Raw genomic sequence first — 19,107 nt, forward strand, 5'->3', positions numbered from 1 at the left:
CCACTGCGTGATCTCTCTTCATCTTCTGGGATCCTTCTTCTATCCTACTCCACAATACTTCAAAGTATTCTTACGATATCCTCCATCTCTGACGCTATCCCTCCACACTTGTTTCTTCCAGGACTTTCCAGAAAACACAGCACTTAATCATTTAGGATATCTTCCTCATACATATCAGGATATCAAAAATTAAACCCAAGCCTTACTTGGAGAGCTCAAATACACTTAGTTTTCATTGCTTTTCTGTCTTAAAAATTCATGACTATATGTTTAAAATACAACCTGATCTGTAACTTTCCTCCACCTCTCAGAGTAGACATAAATTCTCTCAGTACATAAGTCTTTTGCCAAAAAAGATACTGCGAAGGATTCAAATCAATTTGGAAATCACAGAACTTCTGGAATTTCCTGGAATATTTAAGGAAGGTTTTATTTTGTTTGTTTGGGTGTGATAAACTCAAAGGCAAACGGATCTCACTATCTTGTTTCTTAAAATAATTAAGCCTCTTATTAGAAGCATCACTTTTAAATGTATATGCATCGATATGTACATATATACATATGGTTATTTCTGTTTCTTTTTTAATACAAAGATTGGATTTTATAATACCCATCGCTTGAGAAAAATTACCCCATGGTCATTAAGACTGCCAACTCTGGAGCCAACTCACAAAAGTTTAAATCTTAGTTCTAACACTGAGTATTTATGTGCCTTGGAAGTCATTTAGCCTCTCTCTGTTTTATTTTCTCAACTGTGAATTGATACTGTGATATTTGAATGAAATAACACATGCAACTCGGAATAATACTTGGCACATGGTAAACAATATATATGTTTTAGCTAATATTATTAATTTTCTTTTTCCACTTGCAAAAGGATAAAGGATATCACTCCAGGTGAATAAACATAAACACATATTTTTCAAAATGGCAAAGTGGCACATTCCAATTTATTTAGTGTTCCATAATTTATTCAATGCCCTATTGATAAGTATTCAGATGCGTTTCTATGTTTTAGCTACTAAATGCTGTATTTTTGGATATATATATCCTTAAAAATGCACGCCCTCATTTCCTTAGGATATTTTCTCCAAAGTCAGATTACTGAGTGACAAGGAGTGTGCATTTTCAGTTTTGAGAATATTTACCAATTAAGTCCTAAAACTGTTGTAATCATTCACACAACCATCGGCAGTGTACAAAGTGTTTTCACACATACACGCACACACTTGCCACCACTGAATAAAAACAATATTTAAACATTTTACCAGTCTGATGGTTTCAAAATGGTATCTTGGTTTTTACCTGCTTTTCTCCATCTACTAATGAAATTGAACTTCCCTTGATATAGTTATTGGCCATTTGCATTTTACCTTTTATGAGTTTCTTCTTGCACCCTTTGCTCATTTACTATTGTCTATTTCTTATCATTTTGTAGTGCTCTTTAATTGTATGTCTATTAACCCACTGTATGCCATTTGTGCTCCTAGTATTTTCCTATCCTTCAAGGCTTTATTATCCACGTACTAATGAACAGTGACTCTTTAGACAGTGGCTCTGAATCAAAATCTTTCCTGGCCTCTGAGGATTTGTGGCTATTGATGTATGAGCATTCAGTGCCAATGCATTAGGAGATATGCATGTTTCCTATTATAAAATCAATGCTTCTAAGAATCTCCCTGAAATGAGACAGCACCACATCAATCTTCATTCTTTACCTTAAGAAGAATAAACCTTTTCCTGAAAAGGGATATCTGGTTCATTCACTATCTCATCATGAGTCCCATTTCTCCAGGACAGCCTTGTATCCCAAAGCATTGTGTTCTCTGATACCTTATAGAAATATATTAGACTCAGTAAGAAGTGTGTACCTCAAAGGCTCTAGGATCCCTGTAGTTTTCAATTAGCTCGAGATATGCCAGGTGTATCTTACCTCAAACACTCACTAGATCAAGGACTATGCTATCTCATGTCTATATCTTTTGCCTTTCCAATGAAATGGTAAGCTCAGTTGTCATTTTTCAGTTTGCTTTTCAGGAGCCCCGATGTCTTCCTGGACACAGAACAAGGTTATTTGGCATTTCTCCCTGTGAGTAATGATCTGTTTATGGACCTGTTTCTCTGGCACATTTCTCTTGACACAGTTCTCAAGAAACAGAAAAAGAATGAGTGAAACTGGGCCAAACGGCTTCCCGAGCATGGCAAATAAGATGAAGGGGCAGGTGGTTCACTCAGTTAATCAACAAATACTAACTGAGTCTCCTCTATGGAACAGCCTAGGTGCCTACCTACCCAGACGGTACAATTTGAGGAGAATCACAAGAGTCCCCTAAGCTAAAGGACCTCCCTCAACAATAAAGATTCAGTTCCTAAAGATCTCAGTAACATCTTAGTCAAAATCAGTAGTCTCAGAAAAAGAAACACAGAGTAATCAAAAGCAGTGAGAAGAAAAAGAAGTGGCAGGGCTGCTCCAAGGTACGACAACATTCAAGACAAACTCCAGCATAGATGTATTTGGAGACACGCTTAAGAATGTATACACTGGGTTTTGTAGCAGTAACCAGTGTTGGAAGAGCTATGATTCTCTGTTCGTTTTTAACATGTCTGCCTCTGATGGGCGGTGCTGATATTTTGTCCGAGAGTAAGGAAAAGAGAAGGCAACTGACATTTACTGAGAATAAACAATATGCCAGGAGATTTACAGACAGCGCAGATACTTCTTACAATAATCATATGAAGGAGGTGTTATTAGCCCATTTTCAGAGAAGAAAATCGAAGGTGAGAGGGATTAAGTATTTTGCCCATGTCAAAGTTAGTAAAGCAGAACTGCAAATCATCTGCTGGACCCCAGAGCCCATGCTCAGCTCATTATTCTAGACTACGTCTCTGGGGCAGTACCAGGATATCATATTCTTTAAGCATCAAGTGGCATAATCCTTTGGGGCAAGCCTTTTATCTGACCCTGTCTTGCTAAAATATGCTTCTTAAGAGCAATCATTTGGAATCTCTAACCCAGCACATTTTTGGTTCGTCCTCTTGCTTCCAATGTCCAACTAAGTTGCTCCATTAGACAACAGCTTCCAGCTCTCAGCTCAGGGTAATCCCATTCACTCATGACTCTTTTGTTTCACTTACTCATTCACTTACTCTTCCCTTTATTCACCCCTTCAACAAATATTTCCTGTATACTGAAACATGTCTAATTATTAAAGAAAAGGAATGTGTCTAGTTTCAGCTGTTGCCTAACAGTCATTAAGACCTCAATCAGCCTGTCCAGGTCTTGCCTATTCATCCAGTTGAATTTTCCTGGTGATTTCCATCAAAATGGTTTTGGTTTCTCTAACTGTACAGAGGTATAAAGGGCATGACACCCTTACTTTGTTATTGAATTTGATGATTTCAAACCACACAGCCCTATCTGGCAAAGCTTCTCCTTCTATTTTAGGTTCATGAGAAACAGCCGATTCCTTCTGGATCAGCTCAGACCCCTTATTCAGTTGTCCTCTCCATTTTCCTTTTCTGCAAGCAGCCCCTCCCTCTACCCACCTACTTCTTAAAAATCAAGAATGAGAACCTTCTCAACTCCTCTGGATAATCTCAGACACACTACATATTAAAATGGGAACATAGAAAGCATAAAGCTTAATAGCTTTAGGTAAGCAATTTGGGGCAAACGAGGTAAAGTGATTCCCTGTATGAAAGCCAAACGTGGACTCCGTTTACAATAGAACACTTCAGAGTCATCCCAAAGAGAAACACATCTGGGTGAATCACATTGGGTGATTTACATCCTCAGCCACCACGTGTATTTCCATCTGATTGATACTACATGCTTTGTTCTTCAACTGCCAAATGAATAGTAAAAAATTGAGCCCTGCGTCCCTGGAAGAATTACTTCATCTCCCTTCATTTTCTATAAAATGATGGCTGATGGCGCTGAATTAGAAATAATATACTAATAAGACACTTTTGCAGAGTTTTAGAGTTTACCCTCTCACAAATTATCTCAGAACAATTCTTTATGAGTTACCCTTGTCTTCATTTTACAAACAAACAATTAAATCTAGAGAGATTAAGAAAACTCTCAGGTCACACTGTAAGTGATGTAGTCAAGGCTAAAACTCAGACCTTTTGATTGAAATCTCATACTTTCCACTACATTCCACCGTTTCCAAATGATCTTTATGTTCTCTCTCAGGAGCTGGGGGTGGGAATGGGCTGCAAAGTTGTCTGGGGGGAGGGGGTGGAGTTGGGTAGTAAAGACCGCAGCAAGAACTGTCTAAAATGGGAAAGATGGCAGACAAAGACAACTGCAATGGAAAGGTAGGTCTGGAGAAAAGGGGTTGAAGCCTGGGAAGCTGTCAGAGGAGAAACTCCAAGCTGAAGTCCACATGGAATAACTGTTAAGGGGAAGTTTATGTTTCATCTCCTATAATAATGGAACAATTATTCTTTTTAACCCATGTTTTAACAATATTTAAATCACCTTGATTTATAAAATATTACCCAAGGAATTGTAATTTGATAAAACTTCTTTTTGGTCAAAAGTATAATCACTGAAGTTACAGCCATTTCCTAAACACAAATTGAGAAATAATTCTCGATTTGAAGAAAAAGAAAAGTTCTCATTTCTTCCTTCTGGATGTTCAGGAGCAAGTTTACTTGAAAGCTGAATGTACCTTAAACGTAACATCATTATTTTCAGGATGGAGGTGGAGTGGATCTAACACCAGGGAGAGAAAAATGAGGAAAACTTGGTGGGTAGATATTTTCTTTGCTATTGAAGGATGTGACAGTGCAGAAAAATTCCTTGACAGAAAGTTTCCCTGGGGTGGCCCTACATGCTTTCCGCGAGAACAAGAGGAAAAATAAGCCCTAGTCTCATGAATCTTCCCCTTGGATCCACTAAAAACAGAGAATCTTGAATTCAAGGAAAAGGTAGAGGAACAAAGATTTATAGCAAAAGTGAGATCTGAGAGGGGAAAGATCCCCTCTTGGTGAAAGACTATGGGGAATTTTCTCTGCCAGATGCCCTGTTAGAAAAGGTACTAGTGATACGATAAATTCCAATTTATTCTCTAGCGACTTTACCCTTCTTGTAACACCAGACAATCAGTTCACTCAGTTCTGAATATTTAGATTTCTCTTCTTTCAGTTCTTTTCCTATAAATTCTATTTTCTCCATGTATAAAGGTACAGAGTTTAGGTTTTTATCACTTGCCTCAGGGCTGGCTTGTCCTGAAGACTCACACAGAATGACATCCTTTAACTGGCATACTCTCTTTTACCTAGTTAAACTTTCCAAGAATTTTACATTTCCTTTCAATTAGTTTTGGTAAGTTTCTTCTACACAGTTGATATTTACGTGAGTGAAATTACATGAGTGAAAACTTCTGCTCAAAGCAAAAGAACTATAAAAAATCCAATAATTGTTCTCCAAGGAAATCCACAGAGATCAAGACCTGGCCTTGGGTGTTCAGGCAATACTGCCACACCTTTTACAGCTTCTCCAGGAGAAACTCCGGGACAACTTCAGGGCAATCCTGTCCTCCACAGAGCTGCCTCTGGCTGCTGTGCCCCAGATCACACAAACGCAACAAACCACACAGAACACTTGTCAGCATTGTACTCAGAACCGAAGCTAGTAATCAGAAGTAACTTCACATTTAAAGATCCCAAGATAACAAGATTTCCTATACAAATGTACATTGCTTCAATAGTGGGTCACATATAGAGGTAAGAAGGTGCATATGCTAAATACTTTTAGTTTTCCAATCTTATTTTCCTTATAAGTACACAGTCTGCGTCCAATTTGCTCATTTTGTTGTAGCGCTATACAAACGAGTCTCTATATAAAATGAAGCTAGATTTCTTGGGCATCACTTAATTTCGTCTTCTTCCACATGAGCTGTACCCCTTAGCCTGGCCAACTGGCCCCACATAGCTAAAGGGAGGCAGAATTTGGCTCAATCTGTTTAATGTTTCAAGTTGTCTGCAATGAAATGATCTCTTTCCTGCAGAAGTAAGCTCAATGGCATGTGCCCCGCCCACCAGAGGTCCCTGTGTCTGAGAGCCAGTGGTTGCAACTGAGACACCTCTGCCTCGTTCAGAGCAATCGTCTTCGACCACTCCCTACCTTGGGCCTCGTTTCCCAGCGTACATTCCCAGATCTGCCCAGCTCTGGGTCTCTGGAACTATCTCACATTTTTAGATGTTTTCTCACTCTCCTGTCTTTTGGACTTGGTTTGGACTTGATTTCTACTGGTTTCTTAGATCTACCCTCAAGGTGCTAATTATTCTTTACATTTTAATTCATTTATTCAGTAAATTTGAATTAAATTTATAGAGTGTGACAGGCACTCTTCTAAGTCTTGGGGATAAAAATGGACAAAACATGCAGAATCCCTCATCTTGTGATGCTTCCATTCTAGTAGGAGACAGACTACAAACAGATAAACAAGTAAACATATACGAAAAAGCAAGGTGGTTAAAAACAAGCACGGTGGTAATCAATACTAATGAAGAAATTTAAAGCAGAATAAAGAGTTAAAGATGACTGGGCTGGGTATTTTAGACAAAGCGACCAGGGAAGGCTTATGTGATGACATGTGAGCAGGTGTATGAAGTGGAGAGAAAGAGAGATATGTAGATTTTTGCAAAGCAGGCATTCCAGACTGAGCTAACAGCTGGTGCAAAGGTCCTGAGATGAAAGTATATCTGAGTGCTTGATACGCACCAAGGTTACCCTCTCTGCCTCAGCTCTCATGATCCTGGCCAACCACAGCTCAGATCCAATCAGCTTCTATCTTGGGTACATCTATTATGGTCACCAACAAGAGGAAGGAATGGGGCCCTGGTGCTGAAAAGGAGAGGCTGGACAGCTTCTTGTTATATGGTGTGAAAGGGGAGACTCCAGCACTGAGTGAGTGACTGGATTCTTGCCATCCACACTTCAGGTTCTATGAGTCTATGCAAGCATACATATATGTCTACATCTAGATAATCTACCAGTACTGCTGAGGAAAGTGAGACTTAAAGCATGTATTTAACTAGGAGTGATTAATAATGCTGTCTTCATGTTTCAAAAAGGCACACATTTTCATCAATTCCCAAGCATTTCCATGAAAGTAGAATAATGCAAAGAAAGAGGGCTAACACTTATTATTTAAAGCAGGGCTTCAATGTATTGACCAAACCCCTCCATTTTCCCACCTCTTGCTATTCTCCAGAATTCCATGGTTCACCTCTGAAGGTGATATTATGACAAAGACTTGACAAAGTTTGGGAGTTACCGGCATAATGAGTCATATTTTCAGATGTTTGGTTTAAGTCTTATTGTTTAAAAAGAAGGTTAGAGTGTTATGAAAGAAAATGTGACAACCCAGTAAAGCTTGACATCTAAGTGGTTCTGAAGGCTATATCTGTTATACATCTTGTGTATCATAAATAATGAATAATAGTAGCTACAATTTCCTTAGTCCTTATTATGTCCTAAACTCTATGTTAAAGCAAGTAATTCATATATTCCTTACAAAATCTCTTTCGGGGCCGGAGCACTTTTACTATCTCCATTTCACAGATGAGAGATCTGAGACTTAAGAGAGACCAAGGGATTGGCCTGACATCACAATTTAAGTGAACGGCAGAGCTGGAATTAGAACCCAGGTCCATCTGACCCCATAGTCCAAGCCGTTAACCCACCACGTGACCCTGCCACCATAGCAGTGAAGGATAATTAGAGTATTCATGCCCCCATCATGGAGAAAAATCATCAGTTAATATAAGGAAGAGTTCATGCCTTGATTAAACTTGGAAGGTAAAATGCACTTATTTTGGAACTCATTCCTTAAAGTTCAAGATGGCAAGAAGCAAAACTGAAAATTAAATCTCTGCTAATATGTCTATAGAAGAACACACTCTTTAGGTAATGTGGCCACCATCCCATCTCAACATGGTCAGATTGTTGCCTAACTTCAAAGTGTTACTGAAATGGGAGATTATCAGGCCATGCAGGAGGCAAAGATGGAGCTCGGGCAGGGGTTAGACAGGCAGGGAGGATGAGGGTGGGGAGGCAGTACCCGCAGCAGCTTGAGGGTGACCATATTTACATAAAGCATGAGTTTCAATTTGCTAGAGAGTCAAGCTAGTGTGTGTGAAGTGAGTTCCCTTGTTCCCTCTTCTGGATGTGAGGGCTGTTTTGTAGTCAGGTGTGATGGAATCAGCACTGGCTTAATAGGTTGGAAACCAGCCTGTCCTCCCAGCCTCTCCAATCACCAGCTGTGGGACCTTGGACAAGTCACTTAACCTCGATGGACCTCAATTTTCTCATCTAGAAAAATAAAAACAATTGAAATAGACTAGCCCTTCCAGCAATTCCGTGAATCAAGGAGAATTTACAGCTGTTGCTGTTTATTAAGTTCAAATTAAGTCCCCTCATTATTTTATCTCTTGCTAGATAGACGGTGAGCTCCAGAAAAGCACATGGTATAGTTGGTGGCTCCTAGAAAGAGCTCAGAAAATTCCTCATTGACTGTATCTACAAAATATATATGAGGACAGATGGCCAAAGGACCCTAGGATATGTCAGCTGAGCTCTATTTTAGGATGGAAAGCAGCATTCATCCTATTCATACAACAGTAATATTTACCAAATGCTTATTAATCTAAAGAAATTGTTTGCATTTGAAATTGTAACTAAAAGTAAATGATAAAATAATATGTAAAGTATAACCCCACCTTTAAAGAAAAAAGAAGAGCACATGTAAATGTTAATGGACCAAGAATGGAGGAACATACATTAAACAACTGACAGTGGTTTTCTGGGGAAGAGGCTGGGGCAGAAATATGACTGATTTTTACTTTCTACACCATGCACTTCATTATATCTGCATTTTGTATAACACTGCAGTACAATTATAATTGGTTTGGTTCTTTGATTCCTAAAATACTCTAATTGCTCCAAACTAGCCCAGCTAGGAATTGTGTCACATGTTACAAGTCAGCCCATGTAAAACACTAAACCCAAAAGATTTTCTCAAACCTAGAGATATTGCCTTACATTTACAATGAGGGGAAAAAAAGACAGATAATGTTTTTTTCCAGTTAATACAAGTGTGAATGAAAAGATCTTTTTTTTTTTTCAGTTCCTGTGACCCCCAGGAGAGAAGGCTGTGGGCTGATTATTAGGGCATTTGAGTGTGTGGGTTTGCCTGGAAGCGACCGCTAGCAAAGACTGGGAGATGGGAATAATGATAAAGCATGCTCAGCTTGTAGAGCTCTGAGCTGAACAGCATTACTCTCAACGAGATTTTATTTCTTGTTAATTATATCTGATTCCACTTGACTGCTGATTTCATTGAATTTAACATGTTCGGCGTGGGGGTCAGGGCTCCATGCTACTCATCAGAAACGTCAATAAAAAAAGCACCCCAGGGCTTCCCTGGTGGCGCAGTGGTTGAGAGTCCGCCTGCCAATGCAGGGGACGCGGGTTCGTGCCCCGGTCCGGGAGGATCCCATATGCCGTGGAGCGGCTGGGCCCGTGAGCCATGGCCGCTGAGCCTGCGCGTCCGGAGCCTGTGCTCCGCAACGGGAGAGGCCACGACAGTGAGAGGCTCGCGTACCGCAAGAAAAAAAAAAAAAAAAAAGTACCCCAGGGCTTCCCTGGTGGCGCAGTGGTTAAGAATCCGCCTGCCAACACAGGGGACATGGGTTCGAGCCCGGGTCCGGGAAGATCCCACACGCGGCGGAGCAACTATGCCCCTGCGCCACAACTACTGAGCCTGCACTCTACAGCCCACGAGCCAGGACTACTGGGCCTGCAAGCCACAACTACTGAAGGGAAGCACCGCAATGAGAAGCCCACGCACCGCAACAAAGAGTAGCCCCACTCGCTGCAACTAGAGAAAGCCCACGCGCAGCAACGAAGACCCAATGCAGCCAAAAATAATAAATAAATAAAATAAATAAATTTATTTAAAAAAAAAAAAAAACCCGAAACCCTGTCAGCTGTGCAAATACACTACCCCTCATCATGACAGATTTGCTCCAGCAATTATGATCACCTTTTCATCAGTCTGTGTCTGTGAGCATTTCTGGAGCACCTGATGCCATAATACCCAAAGAAAACGCCTTCTCTAACATAATGAAGGTGATATAAAATATGTGCTTTCATGTCATGTAAACATTTATGATATTCACACAAAGAGGGGTATTTATTTTCTATGAGTACACACCTCTGCTTTCTGTTGTTATTGATGAATAGGAAAAGATAAATGTACCATACAAGGAGGAAATAATAGCAGGAATGGGAGCTAACTGCTGATTTTCCATTCAGCAAACCCAGACAAGCCGCTGAAGCCCTGCACCTAAGGCTTCAGTGATGGCAGGAGGTGACAAGGTGATCTGTCATCCCAAGCCTTGGAGAAGCAGAAGGATGAAGTGGGATGAGCACAGCATTTGAACTCAGACCTGGGTTTGAATCCAGCTCCAGCTTTGAGAGCTTGGGTAAACTAACTCACCTTTCTGAGACTTGCTTTGCTCAGCTGTCAAATGGAAAGATGAACACCTCTTCTAGCATGCTGTAGAAATTAATGAAGTAATATATGTAAAGGCCATTCTAGACTTGAGAGCAGTGCCTTGGATGGTACTTAGTAGATATTCCCTCAAAATGTCCTCTCTTTATCCTTTTTCTCCTTTCCATTAATGTTTCTTTTCCTTCCTTTCTTAGTTTTGGGGCAGAAATGGCCAATTTTTTTTACCGTTTGACTTCAAATCTTCAAAATAGGACAGCAGTGCCATAAGCCAAGACCCACCAAGTTGATGAGTAGAATAATTTTCTCCTTTTTCCATTTTGTGTCTTCAAAAAAATCAAAAATATAAACATATATAAACAACCACATATATAAACTTATAAATGAAGACAATCTCTACATTGTCCCTTGGTCCTGAGGTAGACAGATAGATAGATAGATAGATAGATAGATAGATAGATAGATGATAGAGCTTCTTTCAAGAGCTTCTTTCAACTTTTATTTTTTCCTTTTGGTCTTGCTTTTATGTTGTGAATGTAACATTTACTAATTAGCAGATCAGCCAGGTCATGAAACGTTTCTTAACAGCTCATACCACCATGTTAAATGTTGTTTCCTTTGATATTTTCAGTTAGCGCCCTTGCCTTCCACAGTGTAACTGCATTCTTACACCAATGATGAAGGCTAGGAAGTGGAAATAACAGAGCCAGGACTAAGGTGAGGCCAGAAAGGTACTTACATTGGGCACAAAATTTAAAGGGGTGACCAAAAACTCAGTCATCAAGATAAACAATATTTTAATGCAATATTTAAAAAAATTAAATTAATGCAAAAAATCCATGATGAATAAAACCTCAAAATTTTAAATAAAGATGGAAACCAACCCTGCAATTACATGACTCTGCCTCCCTCAGCTCACCCTGATCTAGGCCCTGGGTAGACGCTGCATCTGAAATCAGGAGCTGGGGTTCTGGTCTTGGTTCTCACACTACTTAGCTTAGGCGAGTCACTGAACCTCTCTGGTTCTCAGTCTCCTCATCTTGTTTCACTTAAAAGTCTGATTAAAAAATTTCCAGTGAACTTCTGAACTTGAAAATTCTATGATTTTCTATAACGTGAAGCTGCATGACTGGGGCATCAGCAATGACTCGAGAGGACAAGATTCATTCACTGTCAGTCATTCAATCCAAAAATGAATTACAATCAATCCAATCAATTGCTATGTGACAAGCACTATGAAAGGTGCTGAAAATACAAAGTTGAGGACAATAGAAATACATAGAAAGGGAAGCCAACCCTACTTACTGCCCAAAGGTCAGGACTACGTTCCCTAGGAAGTGACTTTGACCTAAAGGACCAAAGGAGTTAGGCAGGGGAAGGCATAGAGGAAATTCCAGAAAGAGAGAATAGCATGGCCAAAGACCAAAAGGTAAGAAAGAAAAATCTCAGTTGGGGAAATGTAATAAATTTAATCTGGCTGAAACATAAATAGGATGGATGAAACAAGCAAACAAAAATCAGTCTTTGATTACAGAGCAATAATAAAAGTATTTGGCAGAGTGTAATGCAAAAAGCACTGGGTTATGTTCAAACCTAAACTCTAGTCACTGACCTGTTGCCAACTAGCTAGATGATGGGGCTTCCATATCCACTGGGGATTCTATTTTAGAACACAGTACAAACTTTTCTAAGAAGGAGAAAGGCTTTTAACTCCCAAAGAATGATGCAAACCTCACATTTGAGATATTTAGAGTTTACATCCCCCAGTACCAAAGCAGTGCTGTAATTAATACATGTAGTCACTTCCCTGAAAACAACTTGCTAAACAGCTAAGCACCTGTTGTGTGATGAACTGAGGCTGAAGAATGAGAGGACCAGCCTAAGGCAAGCAAACTTTCATCTTCCCAGACAGGCACAAGGAGGAGGCAACTAGGCAAATGTTATAGGCAGACACACCTAGGCTTATGACGGTGGAGTTGGTCTGCCCCTGCCATGTTTGTGTCGGTTGATTTAATTCCTGCACTTAGGAAAACAGGATTAGAGCCAGCTATTTATTAACCAACCAAAATAATTTTTTAAACAAACACTGAGGCACACAATCTCTAGAGTCCTGAAAATAAAGTCAAAATTTTATTTTTAACCTGACTGTTGTCACACATAATACCTACCATTTATTGAGCACTTACTCTGTGCCAAGATTTACAAATGTTAACTCATATAATCCCCACAATTCTATGTGATGTGTTAAGATGGTTATCTCCGTCTTAAGAGCAAGAGTAATTTGAGGCACAGAGAAGTAAACTGTATGCCCAAAGTTGCATAGTTGATAAGCAGCAGAGCCAAAATTCAAATAGAACCTATCTAGCCCCAGAGTCTGCACCCTTGGCCACTGTGCTACATAAACAAGGTTCATCATCTACACGTCCCAGTGACACCTTAGCGCGCGGCACTCAGAGGCTCCTTATGTTTCCAGGACTCTCAAAGATCTGAACTCTCTGTGCTTTGGTAAGCACCTCCGTCATTTAGCTCTGGGGGAGAAGAGCATGAATCCATCTTTCCATGCTCTTGGAGAGAGGCATCCTTTCTCCTCCATCTCTTCTCTCCTGCTCTCATTTCCCACACGTTTTCTCCTCAGACACCAGCTCTACCCATCTGCTCCCCATTGATAAAAACTGCATTTGAGGCTCGCTGTTCCTTCCCCCTATGGTATCCTAACTCCTTCTCCCACCCGACTTCATAAATGACTGACAGGTACGTCTTGCCTGGATCTTCGTACCTCCCGTTCCCCACTGAATTCCCTGAGATACGGCTTCTGAGCATGTGCTGTACTAAAACTGCTTTCTCGATGGTCACCAGGAAACTCCATTTCATTGCCTTTTTTTTTTCCAGTTCCCTACTTTCAATCTTTTCAACCTCTCTGCACTTAAAATCATCCTGGTAATTTATACCTTGGATGCGGAGAAGGAGTTGGTAGGATTATTAAAATGGGCTTGGTGACCTGGTTCTGCCACTTCCCGGTCTGGTAATTTTGGACAAGCTATTGGAATCTCTCTGTCTGGGCTGCCTTGGCTGTCAAATGGAGAAGAGAACTGCAGGTGGTGTGGGGATTAAATGAGATTCCACATGTAGGCACTCACACAAGGCCTGGCACATAGGTAGGATTGCTTCTGTGAAGTCTGACCACTCCTTCTCATGATTCTCTGAGGCCTTTACTTTCACTCCAGTTCCTTCCCATATTGCCTGAGTATTCTACGGTACCTGTTTCTCTCCTTAACCCCTATATTTTGCTAAATGCTGAGACTTAGTCTTTGGCTCTATGGTCCCCTGCTCCCCATCCTCTCCCTTAATCAAAACAGTAGTTGGTATTTACTGTGAAATCAGTACATGCTGGAATCTGTACTATGTGCTTTCCAGGATGTTCCAGTGCTACCCCAAAATCAGTTCCCCACAAAACAGCATTGAGCCTTTCACTTTTCTGAGCTAACCTCTCTCCTCATTCCTCTGCCACCCTTCATCCAGCTACCAAAGTTCAAACCCAAAGTGCTATCTTTGGTACCCCTCTTTCACCCCTGGAGTCAACCTGAAACAAATTCTCATGTTTTATCCATTCTGAAATCTCTTATTGGGATTTTAAGATGGCAACTCAACAAGCTGAAGCTGTACATTTAAGATTTTCCACTTCCAAAAAAATTAAGAAACAACAAAAAATTTACTTTTTGCACTGACAAAAAAAAAAAAAAAAGATTGGAACTCAATACACTCAGGTTTGGCTCAGTAAGGGACCCAGTTCCTAGGGCTGCGTGTTTGAAGATGGGAACACGGGTGGTCTGGCCCTTATCCCAGGATGCCAAGATGCTACGAGCTCTTTAAATGAGACACTGTGGCTTCCAAACTCCCAGGCCCCAGATTATCTTAAAAGTTTGAGCAAAGCACATAAAATCAGGACATTCTGACAAGTAAAGGGGGAGAAAAAGAGAATTCACATTTACTTCCAGCTTACTATGAATCAGGAACTGTGCTAAATGCTGTTGCTACCAAGATGAGCCAATAATATAATGTTTAGATATAAAAAATGTGATGTCACAAGGTTGCTTTCTTATTGGCACTTCACAGGACAGTTTTTCATAAAGGCAGTTTTCCTGGGTCATTTTGTCACTGATCTCCCAAATGCTGATCACCTTGGAGAAATGGAAGCCATGATTTAGCTTCTACTGTTCTAATGCAGGAATCATTGCTTCATGACTGGGTTTCCTCGTTCATTAATTTAATCATTCATTCCACAAATATTTATTGAGTCCCTATTCTGTACCAAGCCTGTAATGAATGCTGGAGATGCAGCTGTGAATGTCTTTCCTTCCAAACACAGGAAAGAGAGCTACACAAGTGAATTCTAGAAAAGCAGAGGGTAGTATGGGAACACACAGAGGAGGCCTCTTAGATTAGCAAGGTTGACTTTCTCACTTGTTTCCCGGACATATCTTCTCCTCTCCACCCCCACTGCCACCATCCTCATCATTTCACGCCTGTATTTCCACAATAAGCTCCTTGCCTCCAGTCTCACCGCCTCCAATCCATCCTCCACACTGTGGTCACAGCTATCTATCTCTGATGCAAATCTGATTATGTCTCAAACTCTCCCAACCTGCAAACTCTTTCCCAGCCTTTCAGATAAAACTGAAGCTCCTTTGCTTGGGATATTTCCATTCACAGTTGATCTCTGCTTATTTCTCTGGCCTGATGGTTTGCTACTCCACAGAGCTAAGAACTCACATCTCTCACTTCAGCCACACAGAACAACTTCCAGTTCTCAGATAGCTTTTTTTCTGCCTGGAAAGCCCTTCTCTTCTTGTCTTTCAAGACTTAGGTCACCTCAACCACCCTAAGAAACCTTCTTGATCTTCTTAATCTCCTTTAGGTGGATGCCCTCCCTTTGTGTTTCCATAGCATCTTGGGCATATCCCTATCCAAACACTCCACAGCATTTGTTGTTAATTAGTGTCACCTAGCTCCTGTTCATTTCTGTATCCACACTCTAGTACCCTGTGCTCTAGCCACATGGGACGGCTCATAGTTACCCTAACTCATTAGGCACACTCACGTTGTCTCTGTTGGAATGTCCTTTCTATCCTTCCCTACCTGGTAAAAACTATTCATTTTTCAAAAATATCTCAAAGACCGTCTGGTCAAATCCCATAGGGGAAGAAAAAAAATCACTTGCATGTCTACTATTTGCACTTGATTTACCCTACAATTATAACAGTTAATCAGATTGCATCATAGTTAGCTAAATACCTGTTTCCTCATCCTTGAAAGTGCGGACTATTTTTTACTTCCTCGTGTTTTTCTTTCTCCAGACTCCAGCACATAGTAAGTGCTGATGTGTGTTTTCTGAATGTTGAGAAAAGGCCAGGAGGGAGAATGGAGTATATGCCATGCATGTTAAGAGCTCACAGGACAGTACAAACCTATCTTACTCTCTAGTTATTTCATATGTGTTAATTCTGTATTGACATCTAGATTATAATCACTTTAGGGGCCAGAACGATGTTATACATTATTATATGAACTTCAATGCTAAATATGGGATAGGTGGTCAATAAAAACTTGAAAATAGACTCTGAATATAATCAAAATGAATTGAACTTGCAGATGTAGGAAGAGGAAATACATCATAAAGAAAGAAAATAGAGCTCTAGTAAAAAGCAAAAAAAAAAAAATCTTAATCTTTTCTTGCCAAGATTTGCATTGAAAATGATGTGAATATTCACCATGCAATAAAAAGGGACATATGCTGACAATTATATTTAAACCCCCACTAGGCCAATTTCAACTTGAAAATATTTCTGGAAAGGTCTTTACTTCACCAGTTGTTTGAAAAAAGAAAAAAAAAACTTCAGATTTCCATCTTACTGAATGCTTTTTAAAATTTATAAAAGTGAAGCTGTTTTAATAATATGCAACCCTTTCCAATTCCCCTCTTTTTTTTTTCTTTCCTCAATAACTTCTTCACCTTTGGCAATGTTGACTTACGAGTCAAGGTCTCTCTCATAAGTGAACTTTCTTAATTAACCTCATGTATATCATGCTTTCTCCCACTTAAAAGAAGTTACAAAATGTTTAAAATTAAAAAAGGTCCCCAGAGCAGCAGTGAGATGGACTCTGCAAGTCATCTTAAAGTGAAGAGAATACTCTCTGGCAACCCATAGTCGCAAGTACTGGATCTGAGCTTCTAGTGTTTCCTTCTGTCAGCATCAACTTGGCTTCCAGGCTCCCCACACACACGTCTCTTACAAATTCAAGCCTCCTAAGGTACAGAACCCACCCACCCCCCAAATATACCTGTCTGCCTACCCCACCTTCCAGGTGTGAATAAAACGCCCAAACAGAATTGAACATGGTATTTCCTAGACTTACAGAACTAATTTGCTCAAGGTTAGCTCAGGAATAGTCAAGTCTTCTATTCTCCAGATGTGACGTTCCAGAAATCTCCAAATTAGAGTCCCACCCGATGAATAAAAACCACCAAACACAGGAGAAGTAAGAGAAGGGGTAGAGGAATTCAGTGAAGGTTGCAAGGGTACCTTGCTTCCCGCTCGACCTCTTCTCGCCTCAATTGGCCTCTAGTGGCTCCTCTCCTAAACAGCCATCATCTGGCCCTCTTCCAATCCCCTTTGTCCCAGTCCTGGACTCCTCACACACTGACCAGGCTCTGCTGTTTCAAAGGACCATTAGATTTGAGGCGATTCCCAGGTGCCAGCAGGCGCTCCGCACTCTGAGACCCCACCCCAATGCAACTGGCATTTTAGGGAATCCTTTTCTCGGGACCTCTTCCCTGGGACCGAAGAGAGATTCAGAACGGTGCCTGTCCACCAGCTAGATACCAGGCTGCAGAGAATCTCTCCCACGAAAGAGGTTAAAAGGGAATACGGTATCCCCACAAAGAAAAATAACCCAGAATCCTCCACATATTCCACATGTTTGTGTCATAAAACCCCGGGGCAAAAATAAAGCCCCAGCCACGCCACAGCAGCCCAGCCCAGCTCCCAAGGCTGCCACCTAGGTGTGCGTGAAGACAGCACCTTCCCGAGGGAGGAGAGAACCCGGCGCCCAGCGTTTCCAGAAGGTGATTATGGCAAAGCCTTTTAGTAACTCATCACTCATCCCCGCACTGGCCCGAGACTCCCCGCGGCTCCCGTGGCACTGGTGCTGAATGAGAAAGCCAGAGGCTGCCCCTCCAATTCTCCAGGCGACACCCGCCCCCCCCAAACTACGAGGCGCCCAGGCTGCGGGGTGGGGGAGGAGGAAAGGATGACAGGTGCCCACGCCTGAGGGAAAATCAAAGGCCACGCTTACAGCCAGGGCTGAGAAATCCCTACCCCCGCCCGGGCGGGAGGACTTGGCCCCAGCCACCTGCAGGGCGCCCCCGCCCGCACGCCGGCTCCCGGCGCAGCCTGTAACGCAGCCAGGAGTGGAACGGGACGGAGGGAGCTTCCACGCCCCCTTTGTCTCCACGTTTCCCAAATGACAGGGGAGGAAAGTTTACGAGCAGGGAGGGTGTAGCTTTCCGCTGGGTCAATCTGACACCTCGCAGGAGACGACCCTTACTGGGATCGCCCTCTTCCCCTGCACCGCCCCTGCGCCGCCTTCATCTGCACCTTAATGCCCGCAAGCTGGGTTTGAGCCACCTGCGCCGCAGCTTCCAGCGGGGAACCTGACCCGGCCGCCCCGGCGTCCCGGAGCTGCCCGCGGTTGCGGGCGCCCCACTCACCTCTCTCGGCGGACCCTCCTCCCGTGCGCCCTACTGGGCCGTCCGGCTCCCGGCAGCGAGGTGCATTCAAGCAGCGGTCGGAGACCCGCTCCCCGGGCTCTGCTGCATTCCGCCTGCGTGGGAGATCCAACCGGCGGGCGAGCGCGCGGCGCGGGCGTGTACGCGTGTGTTTGTGCGAGTGTGTGTGTGTGTGTGTGTGTGTGTGTGTGAGAGAGAGAGAGAGAGAGTGTGTGTGTGTGTGTGTGCGCGCGCGTGGGGCGGGGAGCGCGGGATCACGGATCCCCCTCAGCGCCCATCCCGCTCTCTGCCTCCTCCTCCGCCTCCTCCTTAAGCTGCAGCTAGCACAGGGTCCAGGTTTCAGGATCTCCTGTTTGTTTAATGAAAGGAAGGAGCAAAGGGCTGGCGGGCGAGGGGGGCGGAGGGGGGCGCGAGAGAGGAGGGGGAGGGCGCCGGGCTGCGCATGCTCAGAGGGGGACCCTGAGCGCTCACTCCCGAGCGCAGGCAGAGTGAGGAGAGCTTCGGTTGGAGGCGAGCTAGGCTCTGCCCCCCGGAGCCGCAGGAGGCTCGGCGGGGTTCCCGGAAGGCAGCTGGGAAACCCAACCGCAAAGGTGCGCCCTGCGTGGGGACTCCCTGGCGCCCGCGGTGCCGGAAGCCGGTGGCGGGATCCCGACCCATCCTTGGAGACAGTTTCAGCTCCGAGCCCTCGCAACGCCTGGCTCTCCTTCTCCGTGAATTTTTAGTGCTTGGCCGGGGCTCCCGTGGACCGCTCTGTGGCCTCTGCGCTGCGGGGCACCCGGGTGCGTGTCCCTA

At 42.7% G+C, this 19,107-nt stretch overlaps 1 protein-coding gene across 2 annotated transcripts in view; it reads right to left on the reverse strand.

Annotated features, from left to right (window-relative positions):
* Nucleotides 1–18,652, reverse strand: part of PLPPR1 (phospholipid phosphatase related 1) — a 269,965-nt gene extending 251,313 nt beyond the window's left edge. For both annotated transcript variants that reach the window (XM_060153375.1, XM_060153373.1), the window contains exon 1: nt 18,298–18,652. The gene's annotated coding sequence lies outside the window, so the exon portion shown is untranslated. The remainder of the gene's footprint in view (nt 1–18,297) is intronic.
* Nucleotides 18,653–19,107: the final 455 nt, after the last annotated feature.

Source organism: Lagenorhynchus albirostris, chromosome 7, assembly GCF_949774975.1.
Source record: "Lagenorhynchus albirostris chromosome 7, mLagAlb1.1, whole genome shotgun sequence".
NCBI classification, from domain to species: Eukaryota; Metazoa; Chordata; class Mammalia; order Artiodactyla; family Delphinidae; genus Lagenorhynchus; species Lagenorhynchus albirostris.